Raw genomic sequence first — 16,994 nt, 5'->3', positions numbered from 1 at the left:
TGGTGAATGGTCTTCCATAAACTGAATAATGTGTGGTTGTCATTTGAAATAAATAGCTTTTTAATCAAACTCACAATTGAAATTTTCATGGGTACGCATCTTTTTGGGTCACCCACTTGATAAGGAAAACAGCTTTCCTCTGATTGGTAGTTGCTAATGTGTAGAATTCTTGTGGCCCCACACATACACATACACACACACACACATTGGTTTCATACCTTGTTTGTGAAGTGTCACCATCGGGGTGTACGCGTATATACAGTATACAGTATATATATATTTTTTAATACCAGTTCAATCTATGCTTTCATCCATCCATCATCATTTGAGCCGCTTATCCTCATGAGGGTCGCAGGCGTCCCAGCTGTCTTTGGACAGTAGGTGGAGTACACCCTGAACTGGTTGCCAGCCAATCGCAGGACACACATAAGACCACCAATCACACTCACAATCACATCTACAGACAATATAGAGTGTTCAATTAACCTACCATGCATGTTTTTGGGATGTAGGAAGAAACCAGAGTACCCAGAGAAAACCCACGCATGGGAAGAACATGTAAACTCCACAAAGGATATCCAGGACTTGGAATTGAAACCATGTCCTCTGTATGATTATTATGATTATTATTATGATCAGGATGTATTGTATTGTATTGTATAGCCATGCACCACTCACACAGCAGCACTGACTGACTAGCCCCAAACCACGAAGCCCCCTGTCCCACCCGGTGAGCACGGAGACCCACTACGCAGCCAGTTTGCCCGTTCCATAGGTCACATCAGAGGCTGGCACACTGTAAGCCTGTTGACAGCTTGTTGTTTACAGTATGTGCAGCCAGCATGGGGTAGACACTGCGGATCTGGGGCCTGGTGGGAGGCGGATATCACGATGGGTGTGTGCCTCACATTATTTTTTTTTCTGGTGTGGGTGGGGGGGGGGGTCTTGGAGTTGCAGTGGTTTAGTTATGGGGATTGATACTGGCGGGGGGTCTGAGACAGGTTGCATAGCACGGAGCCCCTGGTGTGAGGCCCAGCAGTGTTTGATGCTCACTGGTTCTAAGAGAAAGCAGCAACAGAGGGAGAGATGGGAAAGAAGATGAGGAATGAAAGAGGAAAAAGGTTACCTGTGGATCAGCCAACCTTCAGCACAGAAGGGTGGGGGGAAGTAGGGGCTTTGATGTAAGTCCAGGTTGGATGAGATCATTGATCGCAGGAGGAAAGCATTGCGTGTGCGCAGAGGTTTCGATGACATGACGATGGCTAAAGTTTAACTGCAGCAATAACTTTTCAGCGCAGAAGACTGTGAGCTGAGGCTCAATGTCGTGGCTGCAATGTGACGAGGATAAGAAAATGTGTGAATGACATACAGTATACCGTATGTATTGATAGTGAACCTGGGAGTGGATTTTAAGAGATACCTTTTCATCCTGTCTGCTTGGAAAGTGAGTATTGTTCTCCCTCAGCTTTTAGGGTGAGCAATGGGATTTTGACTCCCTTTGTACAAGTGTGTTGGCTTGTGTTTACGCGTGTGAGACAATGGGTGATTAGGCATGTAGGTGTGTGTGTTTCCAGCACCGCAAGTCACACACCTGAAAACACCCACTGGGTCTAGCACTCAAAACATGCCAGCTTCCGCATTGCATCCATGATTCAAAGCTCCACATCCCAGGAGACTGTGCTAACAGTGAGGTACTGTATCTCCTACTAGGAAGTGATGCGAGGAAATGACACACTCCCCTGCTGAGACTCAAGTCTGACAGTGCACTGAGGTGGCTCCCAAAGAGATATACCAAACATATTTATGCCTGGTGGAAGCATGCGACTTTGCATCGATCTGCCTGCTATCAACTGAATGCATATTTCCCCAACATTCCTCCTCTCGCTTCTCTTTCCTACTTCAACAAAATAGTTTTCCTTCTTGAGGTCGTAGTTTAGGTTTTTCAGGCTGGGGTCCAGGATTGATCGTAAGAACAAAAAAAACCTTTTTTTGTCGTTTTTCCTTGCTCTCCAGTGGGCTTAAAATCAGCAGATTTTGTTAATATTTGCCAACGGTGGCTTGTGAAGGCCGTTCGGACTCTCCTGTGATTGAGGAATAAATCTTGATTGTCAGATTAATCCTCCTATCATGAGAGTGTCATTCCAAGCATGCGCTCACAGACTGCTTAACTGATGTGTACAGTCGACCCCGCGTACTTGCGTTTTTTCAATGGCCGTCAATTCTACATAAATTACTTCACTATTTGTGGGCCGGCCCGGTGCCTTTCCCCTGCAATTCGCGGGCTTTCACTGTATATTATCTAGTGTTTATATTTTATCTTGAAACTAAAATATAAAATCATCAGCGGCCAATTCTGTCAAGTTGTCGTGTCTCAAGGCAAGTCTTGAGTCTTTAACTGCGATGTCTAAATCAAATGTAATGCAGGTGTATACAGTATTAGACTCTGTGATTATTGGAGGCATTTAAGCTATGAAATAACTGGATCCTACCCTGAACCCAAAACAATCCAAAGGACAGCAGGTCTAATAAAAAGCACAAAGTTGGATATTGTCCTTGGGGAAACATAGCACAGCAATAGTGCCTCACTATTGAAGTCACTGCCCTCACATTTAGCCTTTTTAGTGGATGTGGATGTACCACAGTTGGGAATCAAGGGTTAATTATAGATCTTGTCAGATCTTAGACATGGCCAGCTCAATAAGGGGCTGCAGTCATTGCCATGCCAACTTTTGTGTATGTGGTTGTGACGCTTGTGTATGTACACATCTTGTGCATACACAACACTTGTTGTCCTCCTGCATCGGCTTTGTTGTTGACCCAGGGCCACCTCTGCCTCCGCAACCCATCTGTATTGGCACAGCTCAGACTCCAGGGATTAATCTGAGGCCAGGGAACCTTATCACACTGGCTGAAAGGACACCTCTCCCTTCTTCCACTTTTAAACACACTCAATGGGCCTCATTCACTCATAAATGTGTAGAAATATTCTTACTCTGCACACGCGTTCAGTGTATACCAATTGTGGCTGTTCTACACACTGCAAATCAGCTGGTGTTAATTAACATTAATTAACGACAGTGTTAGTTTTAACACTGAGAAAGTGTCTATATGTATCCACACTACCCGGTGTGAAAGTAACATTTACAAAAGTGTGTTACAGCAACAAAATGTTGTCTTACTCTGATGCACTGGTCAGCCGGACATCCCAGTAACAACCCCCACACTAACTGGCAACCATCGGAATACCCCAGGCAATGCATCGGTGTTTGGTTGGACTGTTCCTCTATCCCACGTATCATTCTCCAGAGCCCGAGCATATGCCCAAGTGCATCGCCTGCATCCCGCTGGCCCACTCGCTCTGCAACTGTTAAGTTCAGACACAGTTTTTGAACCCAAGCTGTCTATGTAGTCCCAGGGATGGAAGAAACAGAGCAGACCTGAACACAATTTAGTGCAATTTACAATTTGAGCCTGAAAAGGTTTCTGTGACCCTTCATCCACGGGGGACCGGCAAACTGCAGTGGGCAGTTCAAGCATTTTTAGTGAAGATTTACAGCCTCATTTGCCAACACCAACCAGACTGGATGAGGAGCAATCAATTAAGACTTGTTTGCCAGATAACCACAGCATCAACCCGGGATGTACCGCCACAGAGCCCACTGCAAAAACCAAATCCTCCTTTCACTCTGTATGGAAATGTTTAGCGTACTTGGTCCGCTAATCATTTTTACACTTTATTATTCATTTTAGAGAAGACGGAAAAAAATGGAAGCCGCTAGTTTTGCCTGTTAGCACCCTTGTATGCACATGCACGGTGATGCAAGCAACAGATGTATGACTGGCAACCCTGTATGTCAATCGAGTGACAAATTTCACAATGGGTATTTTATTTTATTTTTTAAACTCATTGACTGTTGTTGACATGCTTCTATATCAATAGCATAAAACTGGGAGGGCTGGCAGTGATTGAGTTAATGCCATACATACAATTGACAGGTAACCCCTTTGCGAGCTCCTGGTTGATTGCGAAGGAAGCATTGGGTACCCCTACCCTAGGGCACATTGGTCAAACTCTGATCCTCGAGTACCACTGTCCTGCATGTTTTAGATGTTCCCCTCCTCCAGCAAACCTGATTTAAATGATCGTGTTCATTATCAGTCTCCAGCAGAGCTTGCTGATGAGCTGATGATTTGAATCAAGTGTGCTAGAAGAGGGAAATATTTAAAACATGCAGGAGCGTGGCCCTTGAGGATCAGAGTTTTAAACACCTGTGCCATGAAAGTTTATGCAACTCAATATATACAGTATGTTACTAGTTGGTGAGGCCATGTCTTCCAGATTGGAGGAAGGACACATCGGCAAGCAGCTGATAAATGACGCTCATTAGACTGAATGGAGTCAGCTCGGCGACTCACGCAACTCATTGCCGTGCTGTGTGTGGCAGAGGGCGCCTACAAGTTTACACATACATGGAATTTCATATAAACCAAAATTCAAGCAGACTGAAAAGAAAAGCCTTGGAAATAAGTTGGAATTAATGTGCAGCTGGAGTACATGGAGCAATTTAAAATGGTACTACAGTACACGCAAGCTAATATTGTATGTGATGTAAGTGATGCACTTAACACCCTAAAAAATTGCATCCCTGTCTCCCTATGCCAGGTCTCCCACTAAGGTAGGCAGTGATTTCCTTTTCACAAACTTATTCTTTTCTTGTATCTGTGTCATTCATGTTAGGATCCAATATGGCTGTTGCTCATATGGTGCGCGTGTGTAAAAAATTCTTTCTAACCGACAAGTGACAAACCTGGAATTGTGACGTCAATTCAAGAACAACACGGGCAATGCTGAATATGGAAAGTGTATAAAGCCAGTCAGAAATTGATTCAGAAAGCACATTTTCACACTTGTCTGAGGGGATCCAAGTGTTTGAAGAGTTGGAGGAAGAGGAAGTTGATCTTGGACCATACATGTACGAGTCATTATTTTACAGTTGGATGTCATTTTCGTTTCAAAGTTTTTAAATGGATCATAGATAGGGATGCGTGCCTGTACCAAAACAACCCATGCAGATAGGTTAGTGCAATCCGGTCACATGTTAATGACGAAAACTTCAAGAACAGCTCTGCCTGTCGTGCGACCAATGACTTTGAAAACTAAAACAACATTGGAGCACAAAAGCCAGGCCACAACAGATGAGTTCTACTTTTGCTTTATAATAAAGACAAATGGCTGGTGGCCCGGTGGTCGACAGGCTAGCGCGTTGGCCTCACAGTGCAGAGATGCAGGGTTTGATTTCGGCTCCGGCCTTCCTCTGCGGAGTTTGCATGTGCTCCCCGTGCCTGAGTGGGGTTTCACCAGGTACTCCGGTTTCCTCCCACATTCCAAAAACCTTGCATGGCAGGTTAATGGAAGAATCTAAATGATCCCTACGTGTGATTGTGAGTGCGAATGGTTGTTCGTCTATGTGTGCCCTGCGATTGGCTGGCAACCGGTTCGGGGTCTCCCCCGTCTACTGCCCGGAGTCAGCTGGGAGAGGCTCCAGCACGCCTTGCGATCCTTGTGAGGAGAAGCAGATCAGAAAATGGATGGATAAATACCAGAGGACTGTGTGAGACTGTATTTGAGACTGTTGTTAAAAAAAAAAAAAAAAAAACCAGAACAACAAAAAAAGCATTTATTCTCACTTATGTGTTTTCAGGTATATTCCCCCCTGCCACCCGCCACTCTCGCTCCTCACTTACCCACCTACGGAAGCACACATCTGCAGAAACACACTACAACCTCCATCTCTGTTGACAGGGTAAATTGTACAAAAAGCTTTTAAGGCAATTAGTGGATTGAGCTTGAGCCTTTCTTCCCATTCGCTCTGTTCATTAGCAGCTCCTCGAGTGTCTGATATTACCATCACTCCAAGCTGGCATCAACATCACTCGAGTTTGTGTGTGTGTGTGTGTGTGTGCAGCGGAGAGTGTATTCCATTTGAATGTTACACATCTCCTTGTTCAATTGCAAATGCAAATTTAATTGTAATTATAACACTGGAAGTCTTTGCTGTCTTTTTTTAATTTTTACTTTTTTCAATTAATAACAATAAAAAGACAAAAATGGATGTCACTCAATGTGCTATTAAAGACATTTGAGTGTTTTTCCTCCTTAATGGTTACATGCCATGGCAGAAGTGTTTGCTGGAAACAATCTGATATTTTCATGTCATACAGGGCTGATATCCTCCTAACCTGAAATGATCATCATCATCATCATTATTGAAATCCCTTGTTTTAAACATGGTTGGAATTTGTGTCCGAGAATGTTTCTTCTTTCTTATATGTTAAATGAGAAATAACAGATGAGTTTTCTTTTCAAAGAGGAGCATGAAACAATCATTTCAAAATGGGTTTATTTCCTTCAGATTATGGTATTACAAATCGTGTACACTGAACTTGTGGTTACATTTCCTTTTGGTACAGTAAATCTATCGCTTGGAGTACACATTTATTTTTTAACATGTTTATCAAATTGTGTGTGTTTGCGTATGTGTTTCAAAGAATTAATTATGTGGAAAACTAGAGTGTCACTGGCTTTGAAGAGGGTATAAATGAGGGTTGTACATTATTGATGAGTGACACACATTGCTGATGTGGTCACAAACAGATGTTGGCGTGTGCACTATCACTCAAGCACAAATTTTGATATGCACGGATGCGCGCGCGCACACACACACACTTTCATACAAGTATATATATATAAATATATATACGGTATATATATATATATATATATATATATATAGATAGATATTTGTCAATCATCCTTTCACGAACCCTAGAGGATTTAACAGCAGTCGTTGACATACTTACAGCACTTACTATATATTAATCGTCAAACATTTCTCTCCGCTGTCCAAATGGGACAGCAATTGGCGCTACCTGCGAAATTATTTAACGCAGCGGGTATCTGATCCCTGAACTTGAATTGCTCTCAGTGCGTCATTAATGCCAAAATTGGGTTGAAGATAGAGCATGCTTTCAAACATGTACTGTATGTACAGTGCATACACAAGCATGACCTCACACACAAACACACACACGCACACATTCGAAGTATTCTTGTTATGATCATCTAAGTAAGGATTTTTAAATAAATAATGACATGGTTATTTCTTCAGTCTAACTGTGCTGATTTAGTTTCAGCAGCAAAGCAACCCATTTTAATCCCATCCCAGTCATATTTTAAATCTTCTCTCTTCACATCGGATGATCGTCATGTGACTCAACTGATGATTTTCCTGAAAAAAAAAAACAAACAAAAAAACAAAAACAAAAAAAAAACACTGGGGCTTTTTCTCAGTTTCATGTACGGGGGATTGTGACTTTCCATTTGTTTTCTTGTACATCATGATTTTAGTTCAATGCTTGACTTTTGATTGAAAACGTGTTTAGATTATAATGGTTGGAGTTCAGAAAACACAGCACAGGCTATGCGCAAGCTTCATCATCATTACCTTTGCTGCATGCTTTGAAGGTGACAATGCTTTCATGCATCCATATAGTTGTTATTCCAAAATGGAGAGTTGTTGCTGCAAAGCTTGGATTGGACAATGGACAATGTTTTTCACAGGACAGCGATCTTCGGGCAGTAGGCGGGGGACACTTGCCAGCCAATCGCAGGGCACACAGAGACGAACAACCATCCATGCTCACACTCACACCTAGGGACAATTTAGAGTGTTCCATTAACCTGCCATGCATGTGGGAGGAAACCAGAGTATCCGGGGAAAACCCAGGCAGACCTGGGATGAACATGCAAACTCCACATGGGGAAGCCGGAGCTGGAATTGAACACAGTAGCTCTGCGCTCTGAAGTCGATGCGCTAACCACTGGACCACCGGGCCGCCCATGAAAGAAACATAGTTACCCAATTACTCCTCCCTTCTTTGGCTTTGGGCTAATTTAAAGCTCCGGTATGACTCTGATGTATCGCATATATCATCCTTGCATTGTTTCCTTTGATGGTGAATCACTTGCATGCAGCATTTCCAGCTACAGACAATGTACCATATTGGCCCGAATATAAGACGGCCCTGATTATAAGACGACCCCCTCTTTTTCAAGACTCAAGTTTGAAAAAAGACTTTTTGAACCCCAAATTAATTTTTATACAGAAAATAATTACAGTACATCTGAAACAAATGATTATAACAATATATTTGAAAGAAAGAGCATGTTATTTTGCCTCATTCAAATCTAAAGTGCAATCACATTCGTAAATGAATGGCTTCTGGTTTTTGAAATGTAAATTACATCATAACTTCTCCTCAGCTGCTGGTTAACCTGGCCGATCTTCGACCCACTTTTCTCCAGATTGTCACTACGTTTCTCCATTTTCTGTTATCTCTTCTATTATTTTCTTCTCTTTCTCTTGTTCCCGCTATTTTTTATTATTCTTCTTCATGCTACCGCTATTTTTATTTTTATTCTTCGTGGCAGGGGTTCACTTTGGCCTGGATATCTGGCGCCATCTCGTGTCGTGAATGGGTATAATGTCTAGACCCCGAATATAAGACGACCCCCACTTTTTCAGTCTTATTTCAATGCAAATAACACCGTCTTATATTCGGGCCAATATGGTACAAAGATTTCCATACATCAAGCAGCGCTAAACCCAAACTTTCTCAAGGTATCAATATTTAAAACATAAATATGGAATTTAGGGCTATTTATCATAAATTCAATTGGTGTTAGGATTGTGAGTGGAAAAATTCCACCATCTGCCCCTAGCAGGTAGGAGGTCACAGAAATGAAAGGTTTGAAAACCCCCGTCTAATTGCTCTTAATGCACATCAAGACAAATAAACACCTCCCTTAAATTGGCGCTGTCCTTTTCTCATCATGAAAAAAATAAAATAAAAAATAAATAAATTACAAATTAAAGCTTTAACTATTGAGCTCATCTCAACTCATTGGCTAACACAGAGCACCAATGCATGTCAAAGTATCACATGAATTAAACTGTAGTTGTAGCACATGCTGTGAATGAGTTCCCTGTGCAGTATTCAAAATAATCTTGTGTTATATGGCGAGTGGCGATACAGTCAGTTTTCAGACATGATCACTCCGTAATATTATGTGTCCGTCTTTATGTTCAGTCAGTATGTTATTTAAAACTCTGCTTTTACTTGATTTACTGGAAATTATAACATACTGATATCATAATTTACTAATATTCCAAAAATGTATGTCTCCATTTTGGATTCATGGCTGTTTTTTTTTTAATTTATGGCTTCCCTAAAGCAGTGATTCTAAAACTAAGGTCCAGGGAACCCCAAGCATCTGTGAACTGTAGCTGGGGGGTCTAATGATGTCATCATTTTAATTACATTTCCTCACTACGACCAGCCAAAAAAAGTTCCTGAAGTTTTTTTTTTCTTCAGGAAAATGTATGTTACAAACACTGAGACCATGAACAGACTGCTCTTCGTCCCCAAAGTCCCGGTTCCCTCATCGTGGGTGTGTTTGGAAATACGCTCCGAGCGTGCTGCTTCACTCAGAAAGTTCGGAAACTCAGAACGTTGTTCAAATGTGTCATTTAGTTATTCAGAGTGCCCCAAAAAACAGAGCCCAGTGCAGGCAGTACAAAGAAAGTAAAGAGTTGTGTTCAGAAACTGGAAGAAGAAAAAGAAGAAGTCATGACAACATTGTTTCAGGTTCAACAGGGATTTACAAATCATATTTATCCACCAGAATTGTACCTTTAGTTAGAATGTGACATGGTATTCTTGTTTAGGTAAGGTTCTGATAATAACTGGATGGACGGACGGATGGATGAAGAAAAATTTAATGTGGTTATATTAAGCCGACATTTTGCTGTCCTCGTTCTCGTGTGCTGCTGGGGCGCAGAGCGCGCTGCGCTTACATTAATTGATGGATGCAGCTGACAATCCTCATTTTTATTCTACATTTTCCATCTTAAAAGTTGAATTAATTCAGTGTGACCAGTGTTTAGAAGGGTGGGAATTGTGTGGGGGTTTCATAGGGGCTTAACAATGGCACAAACCCCCCCCCCCCCCGACCCCACAAAAAAAGTCACCCTCTACGCCATAGGTGTCAAACTCAGGTCCTGGAGGGCCGCTGTCCTGCATGTTTTCCAAGTCTCCCTGTTGCAACACACCTGATTCAAATGGACAGGTTCTGGATTTTGCCTATTGTGTGCAATGTTGGGAACGTAACCTGCGCGAACAACTTCAGAACGCTGTCGGGGTATCGATTCAATGATATGATTGACTCATAAATAACAAATGACACAATAATGTGGAATTAAATGCCTTCCGATAGGCCCCCTAGAGCAGGCTTCGTGTACTACAGCGGCAGGTGAATGACAGACATTTCAACAAGTGGCAGAATAGTACGAAACTCTTACAACTTACAACAATGTTCGGCCCTCTCCACTGCGACGGCGATGCACAGAATCGCCTGCAGGCTGCTCAACTCATGGCAAGACTGTAAAATTATTGACAGACGTTCCATAACTCAACGAAGTTGTACAACCCGAGCCTCTCTGAGGTCATTTGTGTCTACCAGTATTTTACAAGTATTAATAAATTGAGGGATCAAATGTTATGCAGGTGGCTGTCAAAGTAACAAATCAGAAAAAAAACATTACTTGATGATTTGGTGCTGAATTCTGGACCATGACCCTGCAAAATATGCCTCACTTGATGAAAGCAAAAGAAATGTGAACGGGGAAAGTGATATCTTGAATTTCAGAAAAAAGATGGACATTTCTTTTTGCAATACATATCTCCAATGCTATAAAGTCCTCTTTCCCTCAACTCCTCGAAAACACTATCCATCAGACCAGGTTGAAGCATGTGAGTTTTAGTTATTGAAGCGCCAATTGAAAACATTGGAAGTTTTTTTTTTTTATCCGTCTAAAATTTTGAAGGAGCTTTTGAGAATAAAATTGCTGGCATTTCATTTATTAGGTAATTTCCAACATGAAAAAAAGCAATGCTGGAAGGAATGTACCTGAAGCCGTCCGGAGTTAATAGGACTTTGATCTTCTATATTGGCACTCGACTGCCAAAAATTAAGAGCCCTCAAGTTAGTGGCCCAGTTGTAATGCCTAAATATGAGAGGAGCTAAACCTCCTGCCTTTGTGTCTTTTATAAATGAGCTTTAGAAATATGAGGAGATTTATTCACCCAAATGAATTAAAGACAGAATCTAGTTGTTTCATTATGAAGAAAATGGATGGATGGATGATGAAAACATTCAGGCATCTTTAAAGGTTTATTTTGTACTACTAATCTTTGTACCCAAGAGTAGGTCAGTGCTCCTATAAGCGCTAATTTAATTGCACAGTGTGATCTATTGTCAATCATCAAAACAGAAACCTTGAGGGAACAAAGTACAGTCACATAGTTTGTCATTTCGGTACATTACAGTGGAGAAGTAGAAGTGAAATTAAGCGGCCACGTGGATCATTAATCACAGTGCAGAAACCCATGCAGTTATTATCATTGTTATTATTATTATTAGTAGTAGTAGTAGTAGTTGTAGTCGTAGTAGTAGTAGTATTCGTCGAGTTCCAACTAATACCATCACCGGGCTCACAGAGAAGTGCTTTTTATGTTGTTCAAATGCTGCTCATAAGTCAGTGCAGTCGAGTTACAAAGTATTATGGGGGGGGGGTTTTTGTGTTCAAGGGTCAAACACATAAACCCTCAGCTCGAGCTTCAGATCAATACTGTATAGAGCTGCCCAAGGAGCAGAAAGATTGATTAATAAAGATGTGTAAATCTCATGTACTATATTTCTCTCTCTCCATATCTATCTCTCTCTCTCTCTCTCTCTCTCGTACTTACAGACACACAGGCACTCACAGATACACTTGAGCGCAAAAAATAAACATTTGTTTTCAAATTGAATTCATTAAATTATTTTATAACAGTTATTTTTGTGTTAAGAAATACTAGTATTGAGTATGTAGTGTCTAAGACATTAAAATATGAAAGTAAAAAATGAGTGTGATTAATTGAGTGTGACTCTAAACCGCAATAACCTATTACAATCTTACTTCAAATAATGTTTGGTGTACAGGTTTACGTGACAAATACATCAATGATTGATCTTAAGAGTTCTGCACATTTTTCAAAGTGAATCTGTGAGATTTTTTTTTTGTGTGGCATCGTGTAATGACATGATATGTCTGTAAAATATGTACGTATTTGTAAATACGAGTGAGAATATGAGTGCTGCGGAGGATTGGCACACGTGCAGAACGACAAGCGAAGAGGGATACATGACAATGTCAATCATTTGAACCCGTTTCACACAGAAAAAACACATGGGAGCCACAAAACCCTTTTGTCATCTAAAATGAAGATTGCTTTTCTATTTTTTTTTTCTGCTGCAAAGCCTGTCCTGAGCGCCCTTTTGGATTACTATTACAGTTAGTTTCAAATCATCATAATAGCTGCGAGATACGGGGTGGGCACACGAACGATCGGGGGTCAGGGCAGATATTTTTGATCTCCCCCAGAGCCAATTTTACATCATCAGCCAATAGAGAGGTCTGCTTTGGTAGTAAATGATTGAGGTCAGCTGTGTTCACTCCCACAGCAGTGCAAACCTCCCTCTTATAAATGTATCATCTTGCACTCCTCACTGGTCTGTGATGTTACCAACAAATGGTCTAACCCAGTTCTGAGCACATGAACACGAACTGCCTCATCGGATTTACGGCAGTCACCACGAAAATACAGCCGAGTGGGCAACTACTTTCATATATGTGTGTTGGTGTGTGTATGATGGCAGTTATATCTGACCATAAAATATGGCTAGTGTTGCCCTAATCACAGCCAAAACAAGAACAAAAAAACATCTGCAATTTACCACAGTGGAGTTTTTTTTCAAATTCGAGTTGGAATTTCTACAAGGGCTGTCACAAACGAATCTTTTTAGAATTGATTATCCTATCGATTATTCCATTAATTACTTCAGTAATCACCCCCCCACCCCCCACCTCCCCAAACACTCTCTCTCTCTCTCACACACACACACACATACACACGCATACACCCCCCCATTACACTCACAATTTCATGAATGTTATGTGTTAGCAGCACGGAACAACCCCACACTGGACTTGAATCCACATTGTGATGTTAGGATATAACTACTCATTGCCTCACTCAGCAAGCCTCCACTGCGCATGCAAGTCACAGACCTGCAAGTGGAGAGCGATAGCTACCTGAGTATTAACCTGAAACATGCTACTGCTGCTGAAGGACCTCTCTGTTATATTATGGAGTCACGAAACGCACATCACCATCATTATATTCATGGCCTGGTGTGGTTATGACGAAAGAATCTCGCTTCATCTTTCAGAGCAACAGTTGCCCACATTACCATGTTTTTCCGCAAGCGAGGAAGTTGAGACATCATTGTTTCCATTGTGACACCATTGGCGAGAAAGTGTGCAAGCTGCACATCAGTGTGAGCAATGCAGTGTGCTCACAAACCATGCAGAAAAGTGGGCCAATCCACTTTTAACACAAAGGGTATCTCTCTCTTCCTGTCTTTGTTTCGAAACAAAAATCAAGTCGAACATTGTGGAGGATATTTCATGACCACGGTTCTCTGTCTTTGTCTTTGCTCCTTTTATCGCCGGCCTATCTCTCACCGCCTCTTGCCATCACCCATCTCACTAAACTAGGGTGTCATGACCAGCCCTCGGTTGCTATGGTGACAGTCTCAGTGGTATGACAAAAGTGGCAATGACTCTGATAGTCCTTTGTGCACTTGTAATTGTTTATTTTTGTGTGTTTGTACTCAGAGCTGGAAGTTGGAGTCGTGTGTCTAGTTATGTGTATGGTTTTGTGTGTGCGTATACAGTATACATTTGCACGTACACAGGCATGAAGCGTTGTTGCCACCTGCAGATGTTTTCTGCCCTCAACGCCTCCTGCCAGCTGCTCCACCCCCAGAAAACACACTCTCACACACACACATATAAACACACACACACATTCACAGGTACACGAATACTATTCTCTTAATTGAGAGACCGGTGCTTCTGTGGTACTCAACAGAGGCTTGATGATGTACACCCGCCAGTGTGTGTGTGTGTGTTTTTGTTATTTTTTTTGCCATTTTTATGTGTGTAAATGACTGTTGTGAGGAGCCGCTGTGCTGTTATTCCTGTAGTTCTGTTGGTGAAGGTACTGGTAGACTTGCTTGCTTACTTCGTATTAAATGATGCAAAGAAAAGTTAAGTAACTGCTGAAGTAAATAGAATGGCACATTGGAATCTGTGTAGCCCCAGTTAAGCCTTCCAGCATTTTAGTTGATATTCTAAAATCTATTCATAAATTATTTTCTCAATTCCCCCTATGTAACAGTCAAGCCCCGCCTTTAGTCCTGGCAGAGAAAAAAAAAAATCCCTGCCGTCCCAGCTCTCTTCCCTGCTCTGTCAGCTCCTCTCCTCTTCTTGCCACCACTCTGTGACAAGACAGTGTTGAAATTGTTCCAGATAACCTGATTTATCAGTCGACAATTAGAATGTGGAGCAGGGGTATTACTAAATTGGACATTAATGTGCGCATTGCTTAATCCACACCAGGGATGAATAGATTTCCCGATGAATTTGTCAACAGTTTTTTTATGTGCATGTAATTAAACCAACATGAACAAAGAAGTGGGAGAGGACACCAAAGGATGCCATGTAATATACATTAAATGAGGTACTGCATCTCTCAGGTAGATCACCGTTTAGTTACGACCCTTCCGCATGATGATCATAGAAGAGTCTGGCAGGGTGTGAGAGATGCTATCAAAGTTGTGGTTGTCAAAACTAGCACTCACGCGAGGGCAACAACTTAACGTGACACTACACCACGAAGGTGGAGTATACACCGCCGAATCTCACTGCCTTAGTGCAACACACGAATGAAGTAAACAAAATTAACCAAAGTGAGTTATGGCAAAGATCCTAAAACACACCAATGAATTGAGTGGTGAAACCAATGGATAGATGGATGGATTGATGATGGCTATGGTGAAGAGCTAATTTATTGTAATATTGACAGAGCTTGCTGATGAGCTGATCATTTGAATCAGGTGTGTTGGAGTAGGGAGGGACCTAAAACAGGTAGGATATGACTCTCGAGGAACCGGAGTTCCCTACTTCTGCTTTAGGCGGTGGTGGTGTCCAGTCGGTAGAAAACAGCCCTACACTTTGTGACCAGCCTATACGACCTGAATAACCCTTTCATGCACCCTGTAACCTGATAACACGATAAGATGTCCACTGCAGTAACCGCTGTCCCTGAACGGCTTAATCCAGTGATTGTGCACCTACATGAACCTAATTTCATCTTCATGGACGGCAAGGCTCCAGGTCATCGACGTGACATCATCAGGAAACGGCCGTTGGAGACCTCCAACGGATTGCCTGCATTTTCTCCAGACCTGACTCCTATTGAAAACCTGTGGGATCAGCTGAGTCGCCATGAAGAGGTTCAGAACTCAGCTTCTGCATTACCGTCTCTGGTGAGTACGATGTTATTTATTAATTTTAAAGTTTTCATATTGTCAAAAAAAATGCGAAGTACTATAATGTACTGTCGAGGTTTTGGAGTTCTTGAGGTGATGTAATGCAAGATAAAGTTACCGGTGTGTTTTTTTTAAACATTTCTTTAAAATCCTTCGATACGTAAAATTGTCTTCTTTAATGCCACATATATGCCTCTTTTCAAATCGATGCGGGTGTGGATGCTTGGAAGACAGACTCTTCAGACAATTGTCTGTGAATCTGCAATGGTGTTTTTTTTTACAAACAGTTTTGTAACACACTCTGCGATGTGAATGTAGCCAAAGATTGACAGTATTTTTTGGGGTGCTGTACATACAGTATGATGCACAATATTTGATTTGATTATTGAAATAATACTAACGCAAACACAACCCTTACACACCATCTAATAAAAACCAAACCAATATGGATATACCATTTCCATACCTTGCATATTCTGTGCTACATTTCCTTGTCACAACTGTTGTCCATTTTAGCATGAAAAATGGTGAGACAACAACAACGGTGCATCTTGATTTTTGTCACAGTGAATACACGATTGGAAATGTTAAGGTAGACTGGAGGAATTAAGTATCTTAAAAACATAATGTCTAAAATATCATATGATTATAATTTTTCAATGACAAAAATAGTTTTTTTTAAACTGTTATATGTAATGATTACCAATATGTGACTCCTGATTCTGAAATGATGTGAAACAAATTAATGTATGACTTCCATGGCACCTGCAATGCAACATTGCTTTGTGGTTTGAAGTCATGATTCACTAATTTGCCTCACTGGCACTGGAGCATGCAATCAACGTTGCAGATGAATGTTTTTCTATTTTGCTCAACTGGACATTGGACTGCAAGCTATTTGGCTTCCCTAACTATCTGCATCTTGGTACATGATAAGTTAAATGCTTCCAAGCTATTTAATGCTGTCAAAGGTGTGCTCGGAAACATTGCGCTCTTTTTAATGCAAGTATTTGCCTCTGCCACATGCCGCTCTGTGTTTGGATCCTCGGCAGGAGGAGAGCTGGCCGCTGGGCAGACAAGGCAGCGGAGCGTGGTTGGGGTGGTGGTGGTGGCAGCGCAGTGTGTGAACGGCTGTAGTCTGAATACTAATGTGTCAATTTGGAAGTCAAAACTCGACTCCATCACCACACCTCCTGCTCGGCTCCTTCCCGCCTTACCCTCCCATCCGCTCTCTTCCTCTCCTCTGCTTTCTTTCCTCACTTTAACCATTCCTCTCCTCCTCTAGCTTGTTTCCTCTGCCTTCTCACTTATGTACCCTTTCTTTTTTTTTTCTCGATCAAGGCTTTCTATCCTTCCCACACAGGAAAAAGACAGCTAATTACAAGTTACAAGTGTCCACTCCAGCACTTCTTTAACAGAGCTATGGAGCTGATTA

At 41.6% G+C, this 16,994-nt stretch overlaps 1 long non-coding RNA gene across 1 annotated transcript in view; it reads left to right on the top strand.

Annotated features, from left to right (window-relative positions):
• The window catches only part of LOC147203410 (uncharacterized), a 30,556-nt gene that overhangs the window by 10,990 nt on the left and 2,572 nt on the right, over window positions 1–16,994 (top strand). The window contains exon 2 of the long non-coding RNA XR_015101159.1: window positions 5,703–5,804. This is a non-coding gene — a long non-coding RNA (uncharacterized LOC147203410). The remainder of the gene's footprint in view (window positions 1–5,702; window positions 5,805–16,994) is intronic.

Source organism: Hippocampus guttulatus, chromosome 6, assembly GCF_054856545.1.
Source record: "Hippocampus guttulatus isolate MCC_2025c chromosome 6, RoL_Hgut_1.0, whole genome shotgun sequence".
Classification (NCBI taxonomy): domain Eukaryota; kingdom Metazoa; phylum Chordata; class Actinopteri; order Syngnathiformes; family Syngnathidae; genus Hippocampus; species Hippocampus guttulatus.
The sequence above is the reverse complement of the archived record's forward strand: the minus strand, read 5'-3'. Positions and strand labels throughout refer to the sequence as shown.